At 43.4% G+C, this 15,515-nt stretch overlaps 1 protein-coding gene across 1 annotated transcript in view; it reads left to right on the top strand.

Annotated features, from left to right (window-relative positions):
- The first annotated feature begins 1,035 nt into the window (after positions 1 to 1,035).
- CTPS1 (CTP synthase 1) overlaps positions 1,036 to 15,515 on the top strand; it is a 90,095-nt gene continuing 75,615 nt past the window's right edge. Inside the window, exons 1-2 of the mRNA XM_072609768.1 lie at positions 1,036 to 1,124; positions 10,080 to 10,175. The gene's annotated coding sequence lies outside the window, so the exon portion shown is untranslated. The remainder of the gene's footprint in view (positions 1,125 to 10,079; positions 10,176 to 15,515) is intronic.

The raw sequence follows: 15,515 nt of genomic DNA, 5'->3' as shown, positions 1-15,515 counted from the left end.
AGCTCCAGAAATGAGTTATATGGGAAAAGCCCTGGATTTGGAGTCAGAAACCTGGCTTCCCATTCAGGTTTGCTCTGCTGATTTTTACTTTTATGACCTTGGACAAATCATTTGATGTCACGGGTCTCTGTGTCCTTGGAAGAACTACTATTTACACAGTCTTTTATGTTTTGCAACATGTTTTGAATCAGATCCCATGTGAATCTCAAAACAAGCCTGTGAGGGAAGTACTAAGGGTATTATTCTCCCTGTTTTACAGCTGAGGAAACTGAGGCTCAGAAAGATTAAGTCACTATCCTTTGATCATTCTTCTGGTGAGAGTGTCAGAGGCAGGATCCAAAACCCAATTTTCCTGAATCTCTCCAACAGTCCATCCATCAAGTTATGGTGCTTCCATCTGGAGAGTGACGGAGCTACTGGGCTGAGCTCAGAGTCCCTGACAGCTCTAAATTCTAAGATCTCAGGGTTCTAGGATTCTGTCCTAGCTAGGCCTGGTAACCTAAGCAGCTACAGAGACGAGAGCCATAGTTCTCTGACTCCAGAGGAAATATCTGACAGGGAGCCTGCCTGCCTGACCCTGATGAATACTGACTGACTTTTGACATCTGCAACCCTGATCTGGAGCTGAAATACCCATCCCTCACATGGTCAAATGGAATGATCACTGGCTATGGAGCCGCAGACCTGGCTTTGGGTCTCATCTCTGCCATCTACTTCCTATGTGACCTGGAGCAAGTCCCAGCCTTTCTGATGCTCCCTTTTCCCATCAGTCATTGGACCAAATGGCTTCTGAGGTCTCTTTCAGCCAAGATCTGTCAACCTATCATCATTGCTCTCTAAGGCAGGATGGTGCCTCCAAAAGGAGCAGCTTGGGGGGTCCAGAGAAACTGGTCGCTATGGAAACAGAACACAAGCTTCCAGGCAAAAGAGTCCCTCTATGATGTGCTAGAGGAGGAAAGCCCAAGACTGAGGGTGTAAACTGAGAGAGGGGTGGAGTTTATCCAGTCTCATTGTTCAGTAACAATCGTAGCTCAATATATACAGCATGTGATAGGATAGGAGATTGGGAGGTGAGGATCTCCCTTCAGATTGGCTCCCTGAGGATGGGGATAACTGAACACAGGGTAAGAGCATTTTTCTTTAATTCAACCCGTGTTTCCTGAGCTCCAGGCCTATCCTGTGGGGTCCTGGGCTGCGTGCAGCAGTGTACCAGAGAGGCCCCTCCCTGACAGTGAGGAGTTCATCCTCCCAGGCTTGGGGAGGGAGAGGCAATAAGACATGATCTCTGAGAGGCTCACTTGAATTGCTTACCCTCAAGTTCCTCATCTGTAAAATAATAATAAAAAGCTGAAATTTCTGAAGCACTTCAAAGGTTTGCAGAATAATTTATAGAGAGTCATCTCACTTGAGAAGGTAGGCATGATTATTACACCCATTTTACAAATGGGAAAACTGAGGTTCAGAGAGGGGACTAGACCAGGATTGCTCCATCACTAAGTTTTAGAGACAGGATTTGCTCTTTTTTGATCCCCAGTTCAACTCTTTATCTACTATACCAAGATACTTCTCTTAGCAAGCACTTACCTCAATGGGTTGTTGTAAAAATCAAATGAGTTCATGTATGTAAAGTGGTTTGCAAACCTTGAAGCACTTTATGAATGTGAATTGTTGTTATTTCTGCTATTCTTTCTGTTTTCACTAGCTAAGCTGGACAGAAAGGCGGTCCAGGAATGGTCAGAGAGAAAATCATCACCTGATTTTCTTGACTGACTATTCATTTGTTACAGTTGTGTCCAACTCTTTGCAACCCCATATGGGGTTTTCTTGTCAAAGATACTGGAGTGGTTTGCTATTTCCTTCTCCAGCGCATTTTACAGATGAGGAAACTGAGGCAAAGAGTGTTAAGTGACTTGTCCAGGGTCATACAGCTATTACGTGTCTGAGGCTACATTTGAACTCGTCTTCCTGACTCCAGACTTGGCACTCTATGCACTATGGCGCCACCTAGCTGCCCTGATTTTCTTAGAGAATTGTTAAATCAAATCAGTAAGCAATTAGTAAGCTCCTACTATGTGCCGACCACTGTGTTGAGTGATGGGAATACAGAGAAAAGTCAAAGAGTCCCTACTTTCGAGGAGCACTCAGTTCAGTGGGGAGACAACACGCAAAAACAGCTGTGGACAAACAAGCCAAGGACAGGAGATAACCAGCAGAGAGAAGACAGCAGAATTAAGGGAGATTGGGAAGAGCTGCTAAGACTGGGAAGAAGCCAGGGATGTACAGTCTTAGAAGGGAAAGCCATTTAGGAAATCATCAAGGTCAGGAAGAGGGGAAGCAGCAGAAGGGTGACTCCCTGCTTGCTTTTTTGCCTCCTCCCAGTATGAAGTCAATCTTGGGTTCTCAAAAACTCTTCAGGGGAAGCATAAGCTCTGCCACATCCTGCCAACTGGAATGGCTTTGAATGCAAGTTGAGAATTGTCTGTCTGTCTGTTTGTCCTTCATTTAAGGACAAGTCTAGGTATGGTTTGAAGCTCGTCAGCAGAAGATGGGCCACCAGTAAATAGCTATTTTTGGTTATAGTAATTCATAAAGGGCAACTAAATGATGCACTCGATAGAATGCTGGGTCTGAAGTGGCAAGACTCATCTTCAGGAGTTCAAATCTGGCCTCAGACACATAATATCTATATGACCCTGGGCAAGTCATTGCCTCAGTTTTCTCATCTGCCAAATGAACTGGGGAAGGAAATAGCAAACCACTCCAGTATCTTTGCCAAGAAAACCCCAAAGGGGTCATGAAGAGTCAGACACAATTGTAAAAATGACTGAACAACAACAGTTCATGAAGTCAAGATAGAAAGACTTTTATCTGCATTACTACCAGGAATATCCATATCATGGGTGCAGTGGAAAGAGCATTAACTTTGGAGGCAAAGGACCTGGGTTGGAGACCTGTCGCTGCTGCTTGTGACCTTGGGCAAGTCACTTAAGTCCTCGATGATGTGCTAGGGGAAGCAAGTCCAAAGTTAAGAGTATAAACTGGGGGAAGGATGGAGTTATTAGAGTTTTATTGTTTTATAACAACCAGAGCTCAATATCTAAAATACAGCATGTGATCTGAAGGGAGATTAGGAGGTAAAGATCTCCCTCGGTTCCTTGAAGAAGGGGATAATCAAACACATGGTGAGGGTGACTCCCTGAGCTTCCCTTTATTGATCTGCAAAAGGAGGGGGGAGGTTTGAACCAGATGGACTCTAAGGTGCCTTCAAGGTCTTGTTGTGTGATTGTTTGAAATACTGAATTCCTGATCTGGTTCCATCTGGGCCATTGTGGACCTGCCAGAACCAAGCAGATGAAAGGACATGATTAAGGTCATACTTTATAGATTCAAGTAACCTATAAGGAGAAGAATCAGGAATTAAATGCCCACCTTGTCTCCAACTCCCACCCCTTTCCACATTTATCCCAGTCCTCCTTTGACCAAAGCCTGATTGGGTTCATGCGAGAGTCTCCACTACACAGGGCGAGGTAGAGTCTCTTTTCATAGGAGGGTTGAGAGAAGCACAGAAAAGAACCTAATGTTCTGACAATTTCACAGTCTCAGAGCTAGAGAGGATTCCTTCAGATTCACATCTTCAACTGTAAAATAAGAGGACTACATCAAGGGTTCTTCACCTTGTTTGTATCATGGCCCTTTTGGGTGTTTGGGAAACACCTCTGGACCCCTTCTCACAATCAAAGTTTTAAAAGCATGAAACAAAATACATACAATAAGAAAGGAAACTGATTATAATGAAATAGTCATCAAAATATTTCCTTAAAAAGATGAAGTTAATGGACATTACATGAAGAAGCACTAGGTAAGATGACCTGTAAGGTGTCTTCCAAAGCTACTTTTTCTGTTCTCTAGCCCTTTCCAATCTCTTCCTTTGACAGATGCCCAGAATAGTCAAGTAGCCCTGCTAAAGCTTCCATGGGGAATTAAAGAAAGTCAGGCAGTTTAGTGGATAGAGCATGGAATCAGGAATCCTCAACTATGAAATGAGCAGAATGAGAACACATCCTCTCTGAGTTTTCGTGGGATTATTGAGATGGTATTTGGCACATGATTTGCAAGTGTTAAAGTGCTATAGAAACCAGCTATTATGAGCTTCTATCATTGATGGCAGAATCAAGACTCCTGACATCCAAGCCTGACATTCTTTCTACCACAGCAGGGACACTTGATCACCTCTCTAAGAAAAAGTATTACAGCACATATATGTATAATTGTAGGTGGATTTATTAACACCAATGTGGGCAACTGAATTGTACTCCAAGGGTGACTGGTTTGATCCAGGCAGGTACTGCAAACAATCCTATCCAATAAGCATTTATTAAGAGCACTGGACCTGAAATCAGGAAGACTTGGGTTCAAATTCAGTCTTAGACACTTACTAGCTGTGTGACCCTGGGCAAGTCACTTCACCTCAGTTTGCTTTAATCCACTGGAGAAGAAAATGGCAAATAACTCCAGTGTCTTTGCCAAGAAAAACCCATGGACAGTATGTCCATGAAGAGTTGAATGACTGAACAACAATTATGGGTTAGGTGCTAAGGAGACAATAAAATGAAAACAATCCCTGTCCTCAAGGAATTTACATTCTGCTAGGGGATACAACATGTAAACAATGTAAATTGGAGATAATTTAGGGAGGAAGGAGGCACCAACATGGAGATCAGGAAAGTATTTCCTAGAAGATGGCTCACAAGCTGAGCCATGTGTAGTGCCAATGCAATAACCACAGGAGCCACTGTGGATATACAGGTGTATTTCCAGGGTAAATTCACAAAATATAAACTCTCTTCCTCAAAGATGAAACTAAAATATTTATTCAGACACCACCATGTAACAAGGAAGTTTGTACATATTACTGATAAAAGGAGGACTGCCATCCCCAAACCTTCCCTCCATGGGGTCTCCCTACAAACAAGCTCCCTTAGGCAAAATCATTCCCTCTCTCACTCATGCTAGCTGCTCTGCTCTGCCTCCTCTCTCTCTCAGCTTCATCTCACCCTCTCTTGTGCTGCACCTTTCATGGGCCATCCATTCAGCAAACTCCTCCCACCATTGGTTCCATGTGACTCAGGCTCTGGGTGGACCAAAACTCAAAGCAGGTTACATAGGCCAATAAAGGGGCAAGGAAGATCTTCAAATTCCCTTAACATTACACCATGAAAAAAAGCAAGGAGAAAAGTAAGCTGCCTATAACAGGGGCCTTCTGTTTCATGTACAATCTTTTTTTTCTATTCTACTGTGTATATGGAAAAGACAGCTGGGTGGTGCAGTGGATAGAGCACCTATGCTGGGACCAAGAAGACCTGACTTCAAATCCAGCCTCAGACACTTGCTAGTTGTGTGATCCTGGGCAAGTCACTTAATCTTGATTGCCTCAGTTTCCTCATCTGTAAAATGAACTGAAGAAGGAAAAGGTGAAGCACTCCAGCATCTCTGTCAAGAAAATTCCAAATGAAAATTGGATACTACTGAAAGGACTGAACAACAACAACAAATGTATATGGAAATGCCCATTTTATTTGGGATTTGTTAAATTCTTATTTTAAAAATTAAGGGAAAAAATCCAGGTATGTTTAGTGGTGAGATGAAAATTTAGTGGTGAATGCATTTCAGGAAAGGGAGACAGCCTGGGCAAAGGCTGAAGTAAGACTTGAAGCACACAGGATTTGGAGAACAACACCACTAAGCTTGGCTTGACCACATAGTAGAACATGCAAAAGTAAGTAATATGTGATGAATCTGGAAGCATAGGTGGGAATCCATCTGTGAAATAGGGAGTATTTATACAATGCTTTAAGGTTTGCAAAATGCTTTACAAATATCACTCCATTTTCTCCTCACATCAACCTTAGGAGGTAGGTGCTATTATTGTCCTCATGTTAGAGATGAGGAAACTAAGGCAGACAGAGGTTGTGACTTACCCAGTGAAACACAAGCAAATAAGTTTCTGTACTATCTTCAGACTCAAGCCTTCTTGATTCTAAATCTATCATTCAATTCACTATACCCCCTCACTGTCCCTACTGATAGATTTAAATGCCATGTTGAGAAGTGCTCATTGGATCCTAGAAGCAGTAAAAAGTCACCAAAGGTGTTAAAGCACATGAGAAGATTTGTACCTGAGAAAGACTATTTTGGTAGCTGTGTAGGGGGAGAGACTGAAAGCTGAAAGACTGGAACACAGTAGTTCAGGAGAGAAATGATGAGGTCCTGTGTTCCCTGGGCTGTGTGAATGGAGAGAAAGAAGTTCAAAAAAGAAAAAGGAAGGATACCAAAGATATTATAGAGGTAAAAATCTACAAGACTTGGCAACTGACTGATTGTGGAGAGTGAGGGAGAAAGAATGGAAATTCAATTGCAAACCTGGGTGACAGGAAAAATTGTGAGGCCCCCGATCAAAACAGAAATTTTGGAAAAGCCGTGGGTTGAGGCAAAGATACATTTGGACACACTAAGTTTGAAATGGGGACATCTAAATGGAGAGGTCCTGCAAGCATTTGATGATGTGGAATAAGATCAAGTTCAAGAAAGCAGTGAAGACTGGATTAGGGAGTCATCTGCATACACAGGGAAAGGAATAAGCATTTAAATAGCACCTACTTATGTGTTAGGCACTGTGCTAAGGGCTTTACAAACATTCTTATTTATATATGATAATGGAAGCTTTGGGACCTGCTAAGATTTTTGGGACTGTGTAGAAAGAGAAGGAATCTGAGAATGACTTCACAGAGGAGTAGGAAGGGAACCAGGAGAGAATAGAAGGAGATTATGGAGGTGAGGGGTAAGGGCACAAGCATTTATTAAGCATCTCCTGTATGCCAGGCAATGTGCTGGCTTTACTGACATCGTCTCATCTGAATCTCACAATAATGTTAAGAAGGAGTGGTTGACCCTGTCAAACACTGGAAATTATTACTACAGAAGAAGGAAATTACAGAAAGGTCACTGGGTTCATTTTTCCCTCTATAGATGCGAATTCTAATTTCTCCATTCCTTAGTAGATGGTTGCTCTGTTCCAAGGTATAATCTTTTAGTTCTCCTCATCATGGGTTTGGTTTGCCAAGTCAAATCAGTGGTGAGCTGATTTTGATGCAGTTTGGGGTTGTTGGGAACCCCTGAAATGTCAGGTTATAGGGCAGCATCCACCTGGAATGAATTCGCCCACTCAAACCTTCTTCCACTCAAATGACAAGGTTTATCATAATGCCAATTGGAGTAGGCAGGGTTCCTAGTGAATCTGCTACTTCATGGGGGTGAGACTGATGCTTGTGTACAGACAGGATCTGAATGGGATTAAGGAGCGGTAAGTAGTCTGGGGTGGGCCAGATACAACCATGAATGGAATGTCAAGTGAACTAATTAGGTGATCTAGGTGGGCTGGGCTGGGTCAGTGGCCTTGGGTGCAGGCACCAGTAATGTGGGCTCCTGAAATGTATGGGAAAATTCAGGTATTGGATTGCTTTCAAAGACATGATCTTTTCCATTTAGGGGTCCACAGATCCCAATACCCCATCAGTTTCAGGTTTACAAAAGCTTTCCCCAACAACCTTATAGAGCAGGTTTTGTGAGTTACTAGTCTCTTCTTTTTACAGTTGGAGAAACTGAGGACCTGAGCAGTAAAATCACACAACTAGTTAACCAAGAGGATTCTTGGTCAATTACTGGTTGGACTGAGTCCTGCCTGAGCCCTGTGATGTCCCTTCCAATTCAAAGGTTCTGTGACTTTTGGAAAAGTTTGGAACTTTTGGCAAATCCCAAACTCTACGGATTGATTGACTACCAGGCCCCTTTCCCCTCCATCATGATACCTCTTAACTCCTGTTGAGCAGAATCAGAGGGGACTAGCTAATTTGTAAACCAGATGCCATTTTTTTCATTTACACAGAGTCCAGGAAACTACACCAAATAAAAAGTACAGGATTTACTTGGAAAATAGAATAGGAATGGTGGGAGGTGTTGTGGAATTTGGCAAGAGACCAAGAGCCAGAAGACCTGAGCTCTAGTGCCAACTCTGCCCTGACTCTCTTGGTGACCTTGATCAAATCACTTGTCCCCTATAGTCCTCCATTGACCTTTAAGGTTCTTCCTGGATCTGGCACATGATGAATGACCCATTGACTTGGTACAAAAGGAGAGAACAAAAGGTACCTTCCTGTTGGGCTCCTGCCCTGCCCTGCCCTACCCTGGACTCAGGCATTGGTATCTTAGCTACCAGACAGCAGAGCACCCTCACATTACTTCCTTACGCCTAACTCTGGGGGTGACTCCAAATTTAAGGAATTTGCCTCTCTAGGAAGACCCTACCGATTGACAGTGGTTAAGAACATAGTGATTGGTTCATTTTAAAATCAATTTGGAAGAAAACATCTATTTGCATTTAAAATAAAAAAAAAAACTAGGGGTTGCTCTTTTGGGCTCCATCTGTTCTACATTTTTGCTAATGGAAAGCCCTGCTTCTGGATTAGATTGTGCAAGTTTTCAAAATACTTAGAACCCTTGGGTTATTTTGGGTGATCTGTTTGGGTAAGTATAGGAGTTCTGGATTGGAGTTACCAGGCCCAGTTTCTGAACACACCAGGGTTGCCAATGACTATCTGGGTGACTTTGGGTCAGCCACTTTTCTTCTCTGAGCCTCAGTTTCCCTGATAGAATAAATGGTATCTAAGGTCCCTTCCTACTCTGATATGGATCTAGTGTTTGATTGCAATCCCTCTTGCATCTGACCTAGTGCTTGACATAGAGTAGGCCCTTAAATGTTTTTTAAGCTTGAATTTGTAGGAATTCTTCTAGTTTTAAAATAATATCTCACTTTTCAAAAGCTCTTTAAAGTTTGCAAAGCATCTTACTTGGTGCATTAACTTGATACAAAAGCAGATGTAATGGGGGCCTTCCTACAAAGTGTTGATAGCAATGGCTAACATAAAGGGGTATTAACTTGTTGGGCCATTCCTCTTCTTCCACCCTGTACCAGGATGATGGCAGGCCTCAGAACGGAGGTCCCAAGAGAGCAGACCTAGGGTATCTGTTCTCTCTTCCATTCAGAATCATGGACTCCTGAAATTTATCTATATTTTAGGGATCAGTAGACACTTGGTTAAGAACCCTTGAACTGTATTCTTTCCAACTCTGATAGGGATGTGATATGAATCCCTAAAAGGAAAAGACCATATATTTGGGATCTAGACCCCAAAAAGGAAAAGCCCCTGGACTTTCCCACATGGCCCAGGTCCCTGGCATGAGGTCTAGGGGTGTTAGGAATCCTAAAATTCAAAGGCGAATGATGAGGGTCCTGGGCCAAATGAATTAGATCCAAGCCTTCTTTCAGCTAGAGACAAGGTTTATTAAAACACCAGTTGGGGTGGGTGAGATTTTAAGACTTCCATGGATTTATGACACTTGTATTGACAAGTGGGCAGATTGAATCTGAGCACTTTAACGGAGGCAAGAGGGACCTTGGGCAGATCTGTGAGCAGCCAAGTAGTTTGGGAACAGAGAAGGGGTCTAGATGGAATTAAGGAGTGGGGGTCTAGGGTGGGGACATGGACAAACAATGAAAAGATTAACTGGGAAGGGCAGGGTGCCCAGCTGACCTGGGCCATGTGGGAGAGTCAGTTGGGGGAATGGGAAGGGGTTTTTCTTTTTTGGGGTCCAGATACCAAAGACATAGTCTTTTCCTTTTAGGGGTTCACATCCTATCCCCATCAACTCCACCAGAGATTCTATGATATATGATAACAACTGAGATTCTATAATGTAAAAAAATGATGCCAGTGTCTCACACCACATGAAACCAGCCAGAGACCCTATCTGGGTGGCCTGGGAGAGGACAGTCTTTTTTAGACCTTAAGTCACAGCAGCATGTTTACGCTGGGGTCTCCATCCTAGCTTTGTGAAGCTTTTTAGCAGAGAAAATTCTTACAAAGGGAATATGAGCCCCTGGCATGTTAAATATTCATAACTGTAGGCTAAACATCTGAAGGATGGTGCCAGCTAAAAGGTGGTGTCTATGTATTTCACGGCAGGAGCCAAGGATGGATTGCCCCAGAGATGTCTCTCCTACAAGTGAGGCAAGCTGGCAGTGAGACCCTGCCTCCTGAAGCAACACCCAGATCTCACAGGTAAAATGAGCAGGCCTGATGTGGTGCCAGCTATGATGGGATACTTCTGATTTGGCTTGCTCAGGGACAGTCCTCCGTCCCTCCAGCTCTGTAAGTCTGTGTGCTAGCTCAGACCTCCATCAGCCCATGCCTGGTGACAAGGGTGTGCTGTGTTTGCAGTTTACAGAGGATACCCCAGGATCTGTTAGAAATTATACACAGCCTGGAGTTGGTGTGTCTACAAAAGCTCAGGGTTTCCAGATATGATCATGGGTGTGTCTTCTAGGATTTAGAGCTGGAAAGAACCCGGAATATTTTCCTAAATCATTGATTGCTATTTTTTTGGTCTTACATCACCTTCATTTCCTAGTACCTCCCTCCCTTTTGGCCCTCCCAAAGAGTATTTACAAGAGTCAGAGAGAGGAAGGAAGGAAAGAAGGAAGGAATGAAGGAAGGAAGGAAGGGAAGGAAGGAAAGAGAAAAAGAAAAAAAACCCAGTTCAGCAGTACTAACCAACACACAAAGTCTGACAATACGAAGTGTTCCATCCCCATAGCCCCCCAGCTACTGCGAAGAAGGGAGAAAGGTACATTCTCACATCTTTCCTTCAGAGCCAAGTTTGGTGATTCTGTTTAATGACTAACAATAGTTAACATTTATATAGCATTGTAAGGTTTGCAAACATTTTACGTACTTTAACTCATCAGAGGCTGACAACCACCCTGTGAAGTAACTACTATTACCATCCTCATTTTACAGATGAAGCAACAGAATGAGAGAGCTTAAGTGACTTGCCCCAGGTTACATGTCTAGGAAGTACCTGATATGGGATTTGAACTCAGATCTTCCTGACTCCAGGTCCAGTGTTCCATCTACTGGGCCCCCACCTTCCTCTTTTTATACAATGTATAGTTTTGATGGTTTTGGAACATTAAATAATCTAGTCCAATTTCCTCATTTTATTTTGTTTGATAAATATTTCATTGTAATTTTGTTTTGACAGATTGTATGAGTCCCTCATATAATTCCAACTAAATCTCCGGCCCGCCCTCCATAATATACAAAGAATTGAGAACTGGAGTAGGCCATATATGCTAATGCCAAAGCTGACCAATGATTCTGATCTGGTTCTCATCATTTTTAGTAGTCTCTGTTTCTAGAAAGTAAGGGTGCATGGCATGCTTTGGTTCTGCCCGATCACTCTGTGTCACTTCATTTCAGTCTTCCCACATTTCTTTGAATTCATCACATTCGTTGCTCAGTTTCAGTCACTCCCCCATCACCCAGGACACCATTAATTTTGTCTCTTGATATTCCAAAGAGCGCTGCTATGAACACTTATGTATGTGAGTCTTTTCTTGTCAATAACCAACCATCTCAATTTTCAATGTAATAAGTCACCAGGAAGTTTACAATCAGGGTTACTGAGTAGAAAATGGGGTAGAAGAAGCTAGCCTAGGAGGCTACTTAATCCAACTCACTAATGCAGAATGTCAAATGCTCCTATCTTTAAGACCCTGCTTGTCTATATGGGGCAGCTAGGGGGCGCCATAGTGCACACAGAGCCTGGCCTGGCGTCAGGAAACCACCTCCTGAGTTCAAACTTAGCCTCATTCACTTATTAAGTATGTGACCAAGTCACTTAACCCTTTTTGCCTCAGTTTCCCCATATGTAAAATGAGCTGGAGAAGGAAATGGCAAACCACTCCAGTATCTTTGCCGAGAAAACCCCAAATGGGGTCATGAAGTCAGACATGACTGAACACTCAAAGAAAATCCAAGCTGTACAACCTATAAAATTCAGTCCTGGAGAGGAATTAAATCTTCTTTACCTCTCACTTCAGTTACAATTACTTAACTCTTTTTCCAATGTCTCTCGCTGCTTCTTTTAACCTTGATGTCACTTTCTAATACCTCTTTCCAGTGGAATAGCATGTTACTATATACCTAACTTCATCATAATAATATTTACATGGCACTTTAAAGTTTGCAAAGCACATTTTATATGTCAACTCATTTGATCCTCACAACCACTTGGGAAGGTAGATGACCCCATTTTATAGATGAGGAAACTGAGGTGCAAAGTAGTTAAGTAAATTGCCCTGGGTCACCTAACTAGTAAGTGTTTGAAATGGGATTCTATCTTAGATCTTCTTGTGTCCAAGTCCCACACAGTGGGACTGTGCCACTTAGCTGTCTATAAATAAATGCTTTATAATATCTCTCCTATATGTTCCCTCCTCTCTTCTGACACTGCCACCTGCCCCTCATGCCTAAGCTACTTTAATAGCCTGGTGGTTGGTCTCCCTACCGTAAGTCCACCCTCCACTCAGCTGTCAAAGTGATCTTCCTAAAATTCAGGTCTGACTGTGTCATACCGCTTCCTCCACTGTCCCCAGATCCCTACTCAACTCCAGTGGTTCCCTATCACTTCCAGGAAAATCCTCTGCTATTCCAAGCCCTTCAAAGCCTGGACCCCTCCTACCCTTCCCATCTTCTTGTCCCTTACTCACCCTCATACACTCTCCATCTGGTGACACCGTTCCTCACACCAGATACTCTATCTCTTGCCTCTGGGCATTTTCCTTGGCTATTCCCTGTGCCTAGAATGCTTTTCCTCCTCATCTCCATCTCCTGGCTTCCTTAAAGTTCCAGCTAAAATGTCACCTTCTAAGGGAAACCTTTCCCAAAACCCCTTGATGGTAGTGCTTTCCCACTGTTGATAGTCTCCCATTTATCCTGTCTATAGCTTGTTTGTACATTATTGTTTGCATGTTGTCTTCCTCATTACATTGCAAACTCTCTGGGGGCACGGATTGTCTTATGCCTCTTTTTGAACCTCTAGCGCTTAGCCCTGTCCCTGCCCCTCCTAATCACCGCTCCATTGCATCTCACTCTTCATGACCCATGAACTATCGCTCAACAATGCTGTCCATGGGGTTTTCCTGGCAAAGATACTGAAGTGATTTGCTATCACTTCTTCCAGTGGATTAAGGCAAACAGAGGTTAAGCAACTTGCCCAGGATCACACAGCTGGTAAGTGTCTGAGGCTGGATTTGAACTCAGGTCTTTCTGACTCCAGGCCCACACTCTATCCACTGAGCCAGCCTGCCTCTAGCAGGCCACTTGTTCAGTTCCAGTTGCATCTGACTCTTTGTGACCCCATTGACAAAAATACTGGCGTGATTTGCCATTTCCTTCTATAGCTCATTTTACAGATGAGGAAACTGAGGCAAACAAGTTAAGTGACTTGCCCAGGGTCACGCAGTCAGTACATGCGTGAGGCCAGATTTGACCTCAGGAGCATGAATCCTCCTGACTTCAGGTCTGGCACTCTAACCACTGAGCCACCTCACTGCTCTAAAGCCACTTAGGAGGCACTTAATAAACGTTTATTGACTGAATGGATGACTTATTAAATGCTTGATCGATGAAACCCTTCTCTCATAACAAAGAAGAGTTATCAAAACATCAGCCACGTTTGACAGAAGACTGTCATCTCCTGAGCCTTCCTCCCTTCCTCTAGGGGCCAGGGGCCTGACTGGGAAAACAAAAAGCCCCCTTTTTAACCTGTTCTATGTCCCACATCCACTCATATGCACCCATATTGTTCCCCCACACAGATACAGAATGCAAACTGTCTCAGAGGAGGGCTCTCCTACTCCAATTTCCTCACCCCCAGCTACCCAGTATCTTCCAATTTAATCTTTTCATCCATCACAGAATCACAAAGAATCTGAGCTGGTGGACTTCTGGTGAGTTTGCCTGACTCAGGAATCCCTGTTCTTATGTATCTGGCTGCTTTGGGTGTTGTCCTTTGTTCCTGAAGAGGACCAAAATGACATCCCTAGTTTAGAGTCAAGTTTCTGTGTGTTGATTGCCTGATCAATATGAGCTCGGAATGCTCTACCACAGGTCAGGCACAAATGGTCCATATGAACATATGAGGTGGATTCTTTAAATTTGTGCATCTCACATTTTGTGCTACTTAAATTCTCCTTTACTCATGCAACACAGATCCTTCTCTAAAGAGGGCACACCATGCTGGGTGGTCCTGTGTCAGTGTCTCCCATGTCACATAATCAATTCCGAAGTTCTTAAGAGAGACCTTGAGAGTGTTCTTGCATGGCTACTTCTGACCACCATGTGATTCCCCAAGGCAGGAATCCCCCGTACTTGCAGAGTTGGCTCCCCTTGAAGAAACAAAGGGGCAGAAAGGGGAAGGGACTGGATGTGTTGGGGACCAGCTGGGAGCCAAGAACAGAGAGTAATAGAAGGTAATAGCACGGGATAAGACTGGTAAGAGAGATAAAGTGATTTAACCTGGAGAAAGCCAAGGGAATCATGATACAGGGCTCAAGTATTTGAGGCAGTTAGGTTGCTCAGTGGATAGAGCGCTGGGCCTGGAGTCAGGAATACCTAAGTTCAAATTCAGCCTCAGACATTTTCTAGCTGTGAGACCCTGGAAAAGTCATTTAACCTTGTTTACTCAAGAAGGAAATGTCAAACCATTCCGATATCTTTGCCAAGAAAACCCTATGGATAGTATGGTTCACGGGGTCATGAAGAGTTGGACATGACTGACCAAAAGGTGGAACAGGGATTTGGCTTCCTTAGTTTGGCTCCAAGGGGGCAGCATCAGGAGCAAAAAAAAGGTTGAAAACAGAGAGTCAGATTTGGGCTTGAGGTCAAGAGTGAGTTATTGACAATAGGTGGTGAAAGTGGGATAGGCTGCCTCAAGAAGGAAGACCTTCTCAAGACCACAAGGAGGCTAGATGACCCCATCTTGGGAACAGTCTAGGAGTGATTATTGGTCATGGCCCTGTGTCTGAAGGGCTTTTTGAGGTTCCTTCCAGTGGAAAGGATACTGACTCTGGAGTTATAAACTCTCAAGTCAAACAAGGCCCCTCATGCTCATTTCTTGCAGTCTTGGACAAGTCACCTAAACTACTTGTACCTCAGTTTCCTATTCTGTAAAATGGAGGTATTAGACAAGATAACCTCCGAAATCTCTTCCAGGTTTAAATCAGTGATCTAAGATCCTAAGTGATTTGGGTTGTTGTTTATTTAAGAAAAATTTTACTAATTTTATGCCACCTAAATTATACCAAATGAGAAACTTGCAGTTCCTCCTGCCCCACCTTCTTATCCTCCTGTACCATGTTCACGTTCCCCAGGGACACTGGGAAACTAGTGCTCTCAAGGCTTCAATCCTTGTCACAGCTTTCTGCCTGCAGCTTTAAGAGGTCTGAATTTCTGCCAAAATGATATTTCCCATTTACACGGTACTTCAAGACTGTAAAGCACTTTCTTCACAGCAGCCATGTGACAATGGGTACCCATTCACCAGTGAGGAAACTG

The sequence above is a fragment of the Notamacropus eugenii genome, chromosome 5, assembly GCF_028372415.1.
Source record: "Notamacropus eugenii isolate mMacEug1 chromosome 5, mMacEug1.pri_v2, whole genome shotgun sequence".
NCBI lineage: Eukaryota > Metazoa > Chordata > Mammalia > Diprotodontia > Macropodidae > Notamacropus > Notamacropus eugenii.
The sequence above is the reverse complement of the archived record's forward strand: the minus strand, read 5'-3'. Positions and strand labels throughout refer to the sequence as shown.